The sequence below is a fragment of the Eschrichtius robustus genome, chromosome 14, assembly GCF_028021215.1.
Source record: "Eschrichtius robustus isolate mEscRob2 chromosome 14, mEscRob2.pri, whole genome shotgun sequence".
Lineage (NCBI taxonomy): Eukaryota > Metazoa > Chordata > Mammalia > Artiodactyla > Eschrichtiidae > Eschrichtius > Eschrichtius robustus.
The window spans coordinates 36719422-36731657 of record NC_090837.1 but is presented as its reverse complement, the minus strand read 5'-3'; positions in this window follow the sequence as shown (position 1 = coordinate 36731657).

Sequence of the window (12236 nt, the reverse complement as noted above, 5' to 3'; positions counted from 1 at the left end):
ACGGATAAGTGACCTGGAAGATAAAATAGTGGAAATAACTATTGCAGAGCAAAATAAAGAAAAAACAATGAAAAGAATTGAGGACACTCTCAGAGACCTCTGGGACAACATTAAATGCACCAACATTCGAATTATAGGGGTCCCAGAAGAAGAAGAGAAAAAGAAAGGGACTGAGAAAATATTTGAAGAGATTATAGTTGAAAACTTCCCTGACATGGGAAAGGAAATAGTTAATCAAGCCCAGGAAGCACAGAGAGTCCCATACAGGATAAATCCAAGGAGAAACAAACCAACACACATATTAATCAAACTATCAAAAATTAAATACAAACAACAAATATTAAAAGCAGCAAGGGAAAAACAACAAATAACACATAAGGGAATCCAAATAAAGTTAACAGCTGATCTTTCAGCAGAAACTCTGCAAGCCAGAAGGGAGTGGCAGGACATATTTAAAGTGATGAAAGAGAAAAACCTACAACCAAGATTACTCTATCCAGCAAGGATCTCATTCAGATGTGACAGAGAAATTGAAAGCTTTACAGACAAGCAAAAGCTAAGAGAATTCAGCACCAACAAACCAGCTTTACAACAAATGCTAAAGGAACTTCTCTAGGCAAGAAACACAAGAGAAGGAAAAGACCTACAATAACAAACCCAAAACAATTGAGAAAATGGAATAGGAACATACATATCGATAATTACCTTAAATGTAAATGGATTAAAGCTCCAATCAAAAGACATAGACTGGCTGAATGGGTACAAAAACAAGAACTGTATATATGCTGTCTACAAGAGACCCACTTCAGACCTAGGGACACATACAGACTGAAAGTAAGGAGATGGAAAAAGATATTCCATGCAAATGGAAATCAAAAGAAAGCTGGAGTAGCAATTCTCATATCAGACAAAATAGACTTTAAAACAAAGACTATTAAAAGAGACAATGAAGGACACTACATAATGATCAAGGGATCAATCCAAGAAGAAGATATAACAATTGTAAATATTTATGCACCCAACATAGGAGCACCTCAATACATAAGGAAAATACTAACAGCCATAACAGGGGAAATTGACAGTAACACAATCATATTAGGGGACTTTAACACCCCACTTTCACCAATGGACAGATCATCCAAAATGAAAATCAATAAGGAAACACAAGCTTTAAATGATACATTAAACAAGATGGACTTAATTGATATTTATAGGACATTCCATCCAAATACAACAGAATACACTTTCTTCTCAAGTGCTCATGGAACATTCTCCAGGATAGATCATATCTTGGGTCACAAATCAAGACATGGTAAATTTCAGAAAATTGAAATCGTATCAAGTATCTTTTCCGACCACAACGCTATGAGACTAGATATCAATTACAGGAAAAGATCTGTAAGAAATACAAACACATGGAGGCTAAACAACACACTACTTAATAACCAAGAGATCACTGAAGAAATCAAAGAGGAAATCAAAAAATACCTAGAAACAAATGACAATGAAAACACAACAACCCAAAACCTCTGGGATGCAGCAAAAGCAGTTCTAAGAGGGAAGTTTATAGCTATACAAGCCTACCTTAAGAAACAAGAAACATCTCATATAAACAACCTAACCGGGCTTCCCTGGTGGTGCAGTGGTTGGGAATCAGCCTGCCAATGCAGGGGACACGGGTTCGAGCCCTGGTTTGGGAAGATCCCACATGCCGCGGAGCAGCTGGGCCCGTGAGCCACAACTACTGAGCCTGCGCATCTGGAGCCTGTGCTCCGCAACAAGAGAGGCCGCGATGGTGAGAGGCCCGTGCACCGCGATGAAGAGTGGCCCCCACTTGCCGCAACCAGAGAAAGCCCTCACACAGAAACGAAGACCCAACTCAGCCATAGATAAATAAATAAAAATTTTAAAAAGGAGATAAAAAAAAAAGGGCTCCTGCTTTAAGAAAAAAAAAAAACCAACCTAACCTTACACCTAAAGCAATTAGAGAAAGAAGAACAAGAAAACCCCAAAGTTAGCAGAAGGAAAGAAATCATATAGATCAGAGCAGAAATAAATGAAAAAGAAATGAAGGAAATGAGAGCAAAGATCAATAAAACAAAAAGCTCGTTCTTTGAGAAGATAAAAAAATTGATAAAGCATTAGCCAGACTTATCAAGAAAAAAAGGGAGAAGACTCAAATCAATAGAATCAGAAATGAAAAAGGAGAAGCAACAAATGACACTGCAGAAATACAAAGGATCAAGAGAGATTACTACAAGCAACTATATGCCAACAAAATGGACAACCTGGAAGAAATGGACAAATTCTTAGAAATGCACAACTTTCCAAAACTGAACCAGGAAGAAATAGAAAATATGAAGAGACCAATCACGAGCACTGAAATTGAAACTGACTAAAAATCTTCAAACAAATCTTCAAATCTTCTGTTTGTTCAAACAAACAAAAGCCCAGGACTAGATGGCTTCACAGGTGAATTTTATCAAACATTTAGAGAAGAGCTAACACCTATCCTGCTCAAACTCTTCCAATACATAGCAGAGGGAGGAACACTCCCAAACTCATTCTACAAGGTCACCATCACCCTGATACCAAAACCAGACAAACATGTCACAAAGAAAGAAAACTACAGGCCAATATCACTGATGAACATAGATGCAAAAATCCTCAACAAAATACTAGCAAACAGAATCCAACAGCACATTAAAAGGATCATACACTAAGATCAAGTGGGGTTTATCCCAGGAATGCAAGGATTCTTCAATATACACAAATCAATCAACGTGATACACCATATTAACAAATTGAAGGAGAAAAACCATATGATCAGCTCAATAGATGCAGAGAAAGCTTTCGACAAAATTCAACACCCATTTATGATAAAAACCCTCCAGAAAGCAGGCATAGAGGGAACTTTCCTCAACATAATAAAGGCCATATATGACAAACTCACAGCCAACATCGTCCTCAATGGTGAAAAACTGAAACCATTTCCACTAAGATCAGGAACAAGACAAGGTTGCCCACTCTCACCATTATTATTCAACATAGTTTTGGAAGTTTTAGCCACAGCAATCAGAGAAGAAAAAGAAATAAAAGGAATCCAGATAGGAAAAGAAGAAGTAAAGCTGTCACTGTTTGCAGATGACATGAGAATGATGACATAGAGAATCCTAAAGATGCTACCAGAAAACTACTAGAGCTAATCAATGAATTTGGTAAAGTAGCAGGATACAAAATTAATGCACAGAAATCTCTTGCATTCCTATACACTAATGATGAAAAATCTGAAAGTGAAATTAAGAAAACACTCCCATTTACCATTGCAACAAAAAGAATAAAATATCTAGGAATAAACCTACCTAAGGAGACAAAAGACCTGTATGCAGAAAATTATAAGACACTGATGAAAGAAATTAAAGATGATACAAATAGATGGAGAGATATACCATGTTCTTGGATTGGAAGAATCAACATTGTGAAAATGACTCTACTACCCAAAGCAATCTACTGATTCAGTGCAATCCCTATCAAACTACCACTGGCATTTTTCACAGAACTAGAAGAAAATATTTCACAATTTGTATGGAAACACAAAAGACCCCGAATGGCAAAAGCAATCTTGAGAAAGAAAAACGGAGCTGGAGGAATCAGGCTCCCTGACTTCAGACTATACTACAAAGCTACAGTAATCAAGACAGTATGGTACTGGCACAAAAACAGAAATATAGATCAATGGAACAGGATAGAAAGCCCAGAGGTAAACCCGCGTACATATGGTCACCTTATCTTTGGTAAAGGAGGCAAGAATATACAGTGGAGAAAAGACAGCCTCTTCAATAAGTGGTGCTGGGAGAACTGGACAGCTACATGTCAAAGAATGAAATTAGAACACTCCCTAACACCATACACAAAAGTAAACTCAAAATGGATTAAAGACCTAAATGTAAGGCCAGACACCATCAAACCCTTGGAGGAAAACATAGGCAGAACACTCTATGACATAAACCACAGCAAGATCCTTTTTAACTCACCTCCTAGAGAAATGGAAATAAGAACACAAATAAACAAATGGGACCTAATGAAACTTAAAAGCTTTTGCACAGCAAAGGAAACCATAAACAAGACCAAAAGACAACCCTCAGAATGGGAGAAAATATTTGCAAATGAATAATTGACAAAAGATTAATCTCCAAAACATAGAAGCAAATTGTGCAGCTCAATATCAAAAAAACAAACCACCCATTCCAAAAATGGGCAGAAGACCTAAATAGACATTTCTCCAAAGAAGATATACAGATTGCCAACAAACACATGAAAGAATGCTCAACATCATTAATCATTAGAGAAATGCAAATCAAAACTACAATGAGATATCATCTCACACTGGTCAGAATGGCCATCATCAAAAAATCTACAAACATTAAATGCTGGAGAGGGTGTGGAGAAAAGGGAACCCTCTTGCACTGTTGGTGGGAATGTAAATTGATACAGCCACTATGGAGAACAGTATGGAGGTTCCTTAAAAAACTAAAAATAGAACTACCATATGACCCAGGAATCCCACTCCTGGGCATATACCCAGAGAAAACCATAATTCAAAAAGAGTCATGTACCAAAATGTTCATTGCAGCTCTATTTACAATAGCCAGGACATGGAAGCAACCTAAGTGTCCATCAACAGATGAATGGATAAAGAAGATGTGGCACATATATGCAATGGAATATATTTCAGCCATAAAAAGGAATGAAACTGAGTTATTTGTAGTGAGGTGGATGGACCTAGAGACTGTCATGCAGAGTGAAGTAAGTCAGAAAGAGAAAAACAAATAGTGTATGCTAACATATATATGGACTCTAAAAAAAGAAAAAAAAATCGTCAGAAGAACCTAGGGGCAAGAAGGGAATAAAGATGCAGACCTACTAGAGAATGGACTTGAGGATACGGGGAGGGGGAAGGGTAAGCTGGGACAAAGTGAGAGAGTGGCATGGACATATATACACTACCAATCGTAGATAGCTAGTGGGAATCAGCTGCATAGCACAGGGAGATCAGCTCGGTGCTTTGTGACCACCTAGAGGGGTGGGATAGGGAGGGTCGGAGGGAGGGATATCCAAGAGGGAAGAGATATGGGGACATATGTATATGTATAACTGATTCACTTTGTTATGAAGCAGAAACTAACACACCATTGTAAAGCAATTATACTCTAATAAAGATGTTAAAAAAATAGAAAAAAATTTGCATCATTTTTTAAGATTTTTTTTAATGTTCATATTTGTTTCTTCATGTCCTCAAATGCAGGAGGCAGAACCAATAAGAAGCATGAAAGCAAAATGCCTGGAAAAATTACTTCACATTAGCGTAACATTTTCAGTAATCATCTTCTACAATTAGAAATGTTTCCAAAAGGTATTAGAGGAGCTGAACACTTATGACAATAAAGGAGGTACTATTAACAATCATGCCATGACAACAGGTATTATCTAGGACTATTCAAGCCACCAGGACATACAGTCGTCATAGGTACATCCCGTATGGATCTATACATGGTTATATATGGTTGCACCTCATTCAGGCATTAAGGAACTATTTTGTAATCATTTTACCTTCGAGCATTCTGTAGGAAATTACATTGCTTAGAGTTCAATGTTCTGTGGACCCCTTCCTGAGGTTTATTTTTATGGCCATGGTGGGCATTTGTTAACACCCACTTTGAAATTGTTCCAAACTAAAATTCTTGTGGCCATGCTTTGGGGGCCTCGGTCACCCATCTGTTCCTGTGCTGGAATAAACTTGAAATTATTTTTAGGGAAAATCTTGGCTTACTCCTCAGTACTTGCTCAGCCCATCACTCTGTGGAGCTGGAGTGGCCTCCTACATAATTCTACATGGAAAAATACATTATCAAAAAAGACAAAGTATAATTATTAGACTGGAGAAAACACGTGCAAAGGAAAATACAAGAGCTCCCACAAAAAGTGTGGCAAGCCTTTCCCCAGTTCAGAGAACTTCAATGAGTGTGGGTGTGTAGGTCTGCATTTAACCAGACCACAGACTACCTGCTTCCCCAAACACTTATTTGAGAGGATAATGTCAAACACACTGCTACTCGACACTTTTAGTTAAAAGCTTGATTGAGAGAAAAATGCATTTTACAGAATTGCCTGAACTATATGTTGTCTATTTACTCCTATAAAATTTGATTCATCCTTAAGTTAAGAAGACCACGGGACACCCTCACACCTGGCCTGCATTGCTTCAGCTGCTCATATAATTCTCCTACTCAACTGTGCTGATGAGGTATGTTCTACCAACAGCCTGCACAGAGTGATGGTAAAGATGAAGCTTGTGGTATTTATTTGTTGAAGATATTGTTTATTTTATTAACAGACCCTTCACTATGAGGTCCTTTAGAATAAATTTTCTCAGGGCTCACAACCACGAGTAATTGTGCATGTTTTGAAAAATCGGTGTTACATCTCATGGGCACTGTGGCTCATGTTTCCCTCTTAGTGTCAGCTGCTAGAAATCTGAGACCCACATCTGTGGTCCTCTAACGGTGTGTGGGAACTCAGACGTGCATTGTGTGTTCTAACTTCACCTGTCCTTATAGGCAATTATTCCATCCTTTATTTTTTCTTCACCATAATTCCCTCACTGATAAAAGCCCTATGATACTGTACTTGAGTTTGTGGGTTTCAGGAAACAAGGTAAGGTATATATAGTTACACAAATACATACATTCAAAAGAAAGAAAGAAAGTTTATAAAACCACCTGGCCTCCTTTTCTCATCTGTGAAATGAGATGAGTAGGTACTGTCTCTCCTGATGTCTCCAGTGCTAATGGCACGTAATTCTAGATTTTGGTTTCTCAAACTGGCTCAGCCACTGATTTCTCTGAACGCCTTGAAGCAGATCCTACTCCTCAATTTCCCCATCTGTGAAATCGCAGTCATATTTTATTTTATCCATATTCCTTACAGCTGCATAAAACAATATGGTCTCTAAAACAGACCTACTTACTTTTCCATAACACTTATTACAGGTGCCAGGAGCACATATGAATCGAACTGCAATGCTCTAGAACATCGCTTTGAATCACTTCCTTTCTGACAGGCTGCCATCCTCCCCATCACATGCACACACACAACACACACACACACTGCCATCCTCCCCATCTCACACACACACACACACACACACACACACACAAACACAGCTCTGACTTCATAGTAACCTAAAGAAACCTATTTCTTACAAGACAGCTTCCAAACCAGCCATAAAATTTTCATTCTGGTGTTCTTCACATCAAAAGCATAACAGAAGGAAAACATCTTTACTTTTTAATAGATGAACCAATACTACTTCAGTTTTGCTATACTAATTCAGTTGAAAAGACTATGAGACAAAATGAAAAATTGCCACATTCCAGGCAGTGCCTGAGAAGCAGTACAGCCTAGTGGTTACAAGCACAGACTGGGGAGTCAGACCACCTGTATTCCAATCCCAGCTCTGCCACTTACCAGTCCTGATTTCAGCCAAGTTACCCAACATCTCTGTGCCTCTATTTCCTCGTCTATGAAATGGGAGTAAGCTGATACAGGATCAAATGAATTAATACAAGCAAGCAATGGAAGATGCCTAGCACCTAGAAGCACACAATATTGACTATTATCATCACTCAGTCACAAAAACTATAGAATTTAATAGATTAATAAGTATCATCCACAATGAATTGAGCTATGATTGTTCATAATAGGAATACAAATGCATCAGATTTCTTTTTAAATAGGCATTTTGTTTCCTTTTTGGACAGTAATCAGTAAGGAATATAGAATATAAGATTGTGAAAAAGTCATTTCACTTACATGCCCGTTTTCTCCTGGTAAAATAGAAAGGACCACAAGTCACCAATATATTAAAAGATTTATGGAAATATATGCATAACAATTATGTTAGGATTTTCCTATCTTCATTTTTTAAATATTTGCACTGTCTCTTGGAGGTTAAATAAAACAAATGCAATGAATGGAGGAAGAGCAAGGTTTTTAAGACACTCTGAGGACAGTAAATAAACAAATATGTCTAAAGTGGCCATGTGGTAAATCAATTCCCAATTCTTGGCCCAATTCACCGACATTTACATTTCACCAGTGCATACCCAGACTGCAGCAGTAGTGACACACGTGGAGCTTCTTATGAACTATGCTTCATAACTGATAACTTGTATATTTTTTTTAAAAATTAACTTAATTCATTAAGTAAAGCTAACCATAACCTTTTGACGTTGAATAGCGCTTAACTTCCCTTTTCTCAGGAATGTTGAACCGGCTATTGTGTTTAGAGGGAGTGATTCTTCCCTTTATTTTAGGCTTGTGTTACAGCTTTAGTTCTATGTGCCAATTTTGGAAAACAATTCTAAAAGTCACATCATGAACCGTGAGTTATGTGCCCACGGAGAATTGTTTAAATTTCCTGAAGGAGCTTAGAGTCACCCACGCCATCTGGAGAGCAGTTCCCCGTCCCAACCGCGGCACACCTACCTGCATAGATTTCGTTTGGGTCTAACTTCAGCCTCCTCAACTGGTTTCAAAGCTGATAACTGCTCAGTGATATCACTTTTTAGTCTTTGTACCGTTCATTAAACTGTTAAATCTGTTACATCACCCAGGCTTAACTCTTTCTTTTGCAAGTCAGAATGACTAATATAAAAAACAGACATCAAACGCTTGACTAAAGGAGGCTATATTTGGAGGCATCTCCCAACTAGTCACCATCTCCCTATGGAACAGTTCATTTCCTCTAAGTCACTTCCAAAATCTCTTGGGGTGTCATGCTATAACAGCAGGACCTCGTTTTATGTCATACTTTCAACATACTATGTACTATAGCTAACTATTGTATAGATTTATTTTCCTTAATACCTCAACAGCATCTGAAGAGGTCAATCTTTGCTTTAGGGTTCCTAGAAAGGTCTAGATACCTTACCTTTCTGCTATAACTAACAAAATAATTTTTCTTATTGAAAAAATAATTCAATTTTTAAAAAATTTTTTAAATAAAATAACTTTTCTTTCGTGATTTATTTTGACCTATTTAGTTATTTCAACCAGTGTAACTCTTGGAGGCCATCCAGTCATTACTCAAATTCTTCCAAGTTGTATCGTATCACACTGCAGCCACCCCCAGGGACCAGCTCACCTCTGTGAGATGGCACTCCTCTGCCTATCTGCAGACTTCGTTATCAGATTTGCAGCCAGGAAAAATATCGTTCAATAACATGCAGCTCATCACAATTGCTTTTTTACCATTTGCCATTCTGGCTTTTCCTGGTCTGGGTTAAACTCAGGTAATTGTCTTATGAGGTTAATATATCATCTATTTTATTTGCATTACCCTCTCTGACCATTCTCTTTCTCCTCCCTGAAGAGTAAACCAGAATAGCTACACAGAATATCTCAAGTAACTGAAGCAAAAGCATTTCCCTTTTCACTAGCTTTAAAATGAAACATTTCTATCATTTACTCAGTCACTCAAAACTATTGCATGTCTACTTCATGCCAAACACTATTCTAGGTGCTGGGAATGTAGCTGTGAACAGCTCAAGCTGTGTACATATGTATGGTCCTATGTATGGTCCATTCGAGTGTGTGAGGTTGCGGGGTAGAGATAGACACTAAACAATCATGGACACAGCACAAAACACATCAGGTGGTTACAGGGCTTGGGAGGAAAATAAAGCAGAGTGAAGAAAAAGTCCATGCAGAGTGTGTCACAGGTGTGGGAGAGTTGTTGTTTGAACTAAGCACAACGTTCTGGGTAACATATACATTGTATAGAATACTTGCTAAACACATCACTCCAGAGCCAGGCCACTTGGGTCAAATCCACTTGGATTGTACATGTAACAGCTGTGTGAATGTTCTGCTTATCTGTTGCTGCATAACAAACTACCCCAACACTCTGTGGCTTAAAACAATAATGATTTATTTCACTCATGAATCTGTGAATCGGGAATTCTGACAGTACAGAAGAAAATGCTCATCTGTGTACATGATGTCTGGGGCCTTGCCCGGGTGAACTGATCAGCTGGGAGCTATAGCCATGACAACTGGGGCTCGCTGAGCATCAGTCCTTCTACATGTGGCCCCTCCACCTGGCTCCCTTCAGCCTCCTCCCAGCATGATGACCTCAAGGTGTCTCAGAGCTCTAAGAGCAAGCATTTTAAGAGACAGGAAATGGAAGTTGCCAAACCCTTGAGGACTGGATCCAAACACCGGCAAAGCATCACTTCTGCCATATTCTATTAGTCAAAGTAGACAGGTCTATTGGGAGATGACTCCTTTCACTGGGATAGTGTCAAAGAATCTGTGGGCATTTTTACTCTGCCAGAGTGTCCTTCGACCAGCTCCATGATTTCTCCACACCTCCATTTCCTCAACTGTTAATATGGATAATAACAGGATCTACCTCATAGATTTGTTAGAAAACTTAATTAGTTAATAAAAGTAAAGAGTCTGGAAAACAACTAGCATTAAATAAGTATTCACTGTTTTATTGTTTTCAAGCTATTTTTAATATTCCTTTAGTATGGGCACTGAATTTAAAACAGCATTTTCCTCTTAGACATAGATCAACTGGACTTTTAAAAATATGTGATGGCAAAGAATCTGCCATCAGATATTTCTTTTGGAAATGTTCAAACTTTGTCTAGTTTTATAATGAATGACAATGGCTACTGCCCCCTCAAGTTCCCCATTCCCCCAAACACACACACACCAAGTCCCATACTTTTTCACTCTCTACCCCAGGAATGAGTTGGCAAACAAAGGTTCTTGGTCAGTTGGAAAGGGGTTGGAGGAAAGAAAATGAGGACCGTGGTGTTTTGTTATTAGTAATGGGGTTCTCACTTTGGTTGCAGGAGGTGAGCTTATGAAAGAATAGATGTACCATAGGAAAGGTAGTTTTACATGGTCCTGAGTGATTCTATAAGAACATCCAAACAATGCCAGGCTGCAGTGGAACACAGCCCAAGCACCAGGGAAGCTGGGAGGCCAGCGCTCAAGCCTTCTCACCTACAGCAGACTGGGACCTAAGCCAAGACCACTTTCCTTCCCACTTGCTCCTTTGTCAGTCCTACACATCTTCAGCTGCAGCCTTCTAGTTTGGCCACACCTCCACCCCCTGTGCTCTGTTAGTGACCCCTTGGAGTCTCTTGATGCCAATATTGAGTGCATGGGACAATGTCACCACTGTCCCTCACTAACATTTGAGGAAAGAAGCCAGCTTCCTCTTGTCTCATTTCAACAGTTTGCTCCTCACACTTCCCCTTGAAATGCGTTATAATGTGCTTCTTCGGTTTACCCAACCGAGTGCCCTTCAAATTTGAAACAGAGCCTACGAATTTAGTTACCCATCCAGAAGCAGCAACGACTATGTCTGAGACATCCTTGGTCACTCATCTTGTGTCCTTTGAGATGACAGGTGCTCCACATGAGAGGTGAGATTAGAGTTATGGGTCCAGCTGAAAGTCAGGAACTAGTGGACACTGACTTGCTCATAGGGCTGAACTCAGGACCTTGTCCATGTCAGCTGTGAGTTAACTGAACACAGGCACTACTTTTATCAGTATTTTTAAGGCCAGTTTGTAGCATAACCTTCGAGGAACCCCAAAACACGGACTAACCGAGCTACAGAAAGTACTAATCACCTGAACTTAGGCAAATAAATAACAACAAAAATAAATATATCTTCTCACTACAGCCCAAAAGTAAATAAATGAAGGTACATTATACAAGGGAATTGCAATGTGTGGATCTTACATTTATCATGGTCTTATATATCAGCATCATAAAAATCTTCTTAAAGACTAAGCTAAAATAAAACTGCTGCTCTGATCTGTGAATTTGCCAACATGGAAAATAAATCAAACACAAGATCTGTGTCTCTCTCTTATACTGATGGTTTGTTACTCTAGTGAGAAGGACAAAAAATGAAGTTTGATTAGCAAGAATTTCTTGAAAAGGAAGAGCAAACAAAAGTTATTTCAAAACAAAAAGTAAGGCAAGTATAAAATCCAGTCAAATTTGTTTTTAAATGGACACATTGATTTATATTCTGTTTAACTTTGCCTTTTTTTCCCCCACCGACTGTGGAAACCTCATTTGATATATGAGAAAACAGTGTGTTGAATCAATCAATGTTGATTAAATTACATTTAACATCTGCTGAA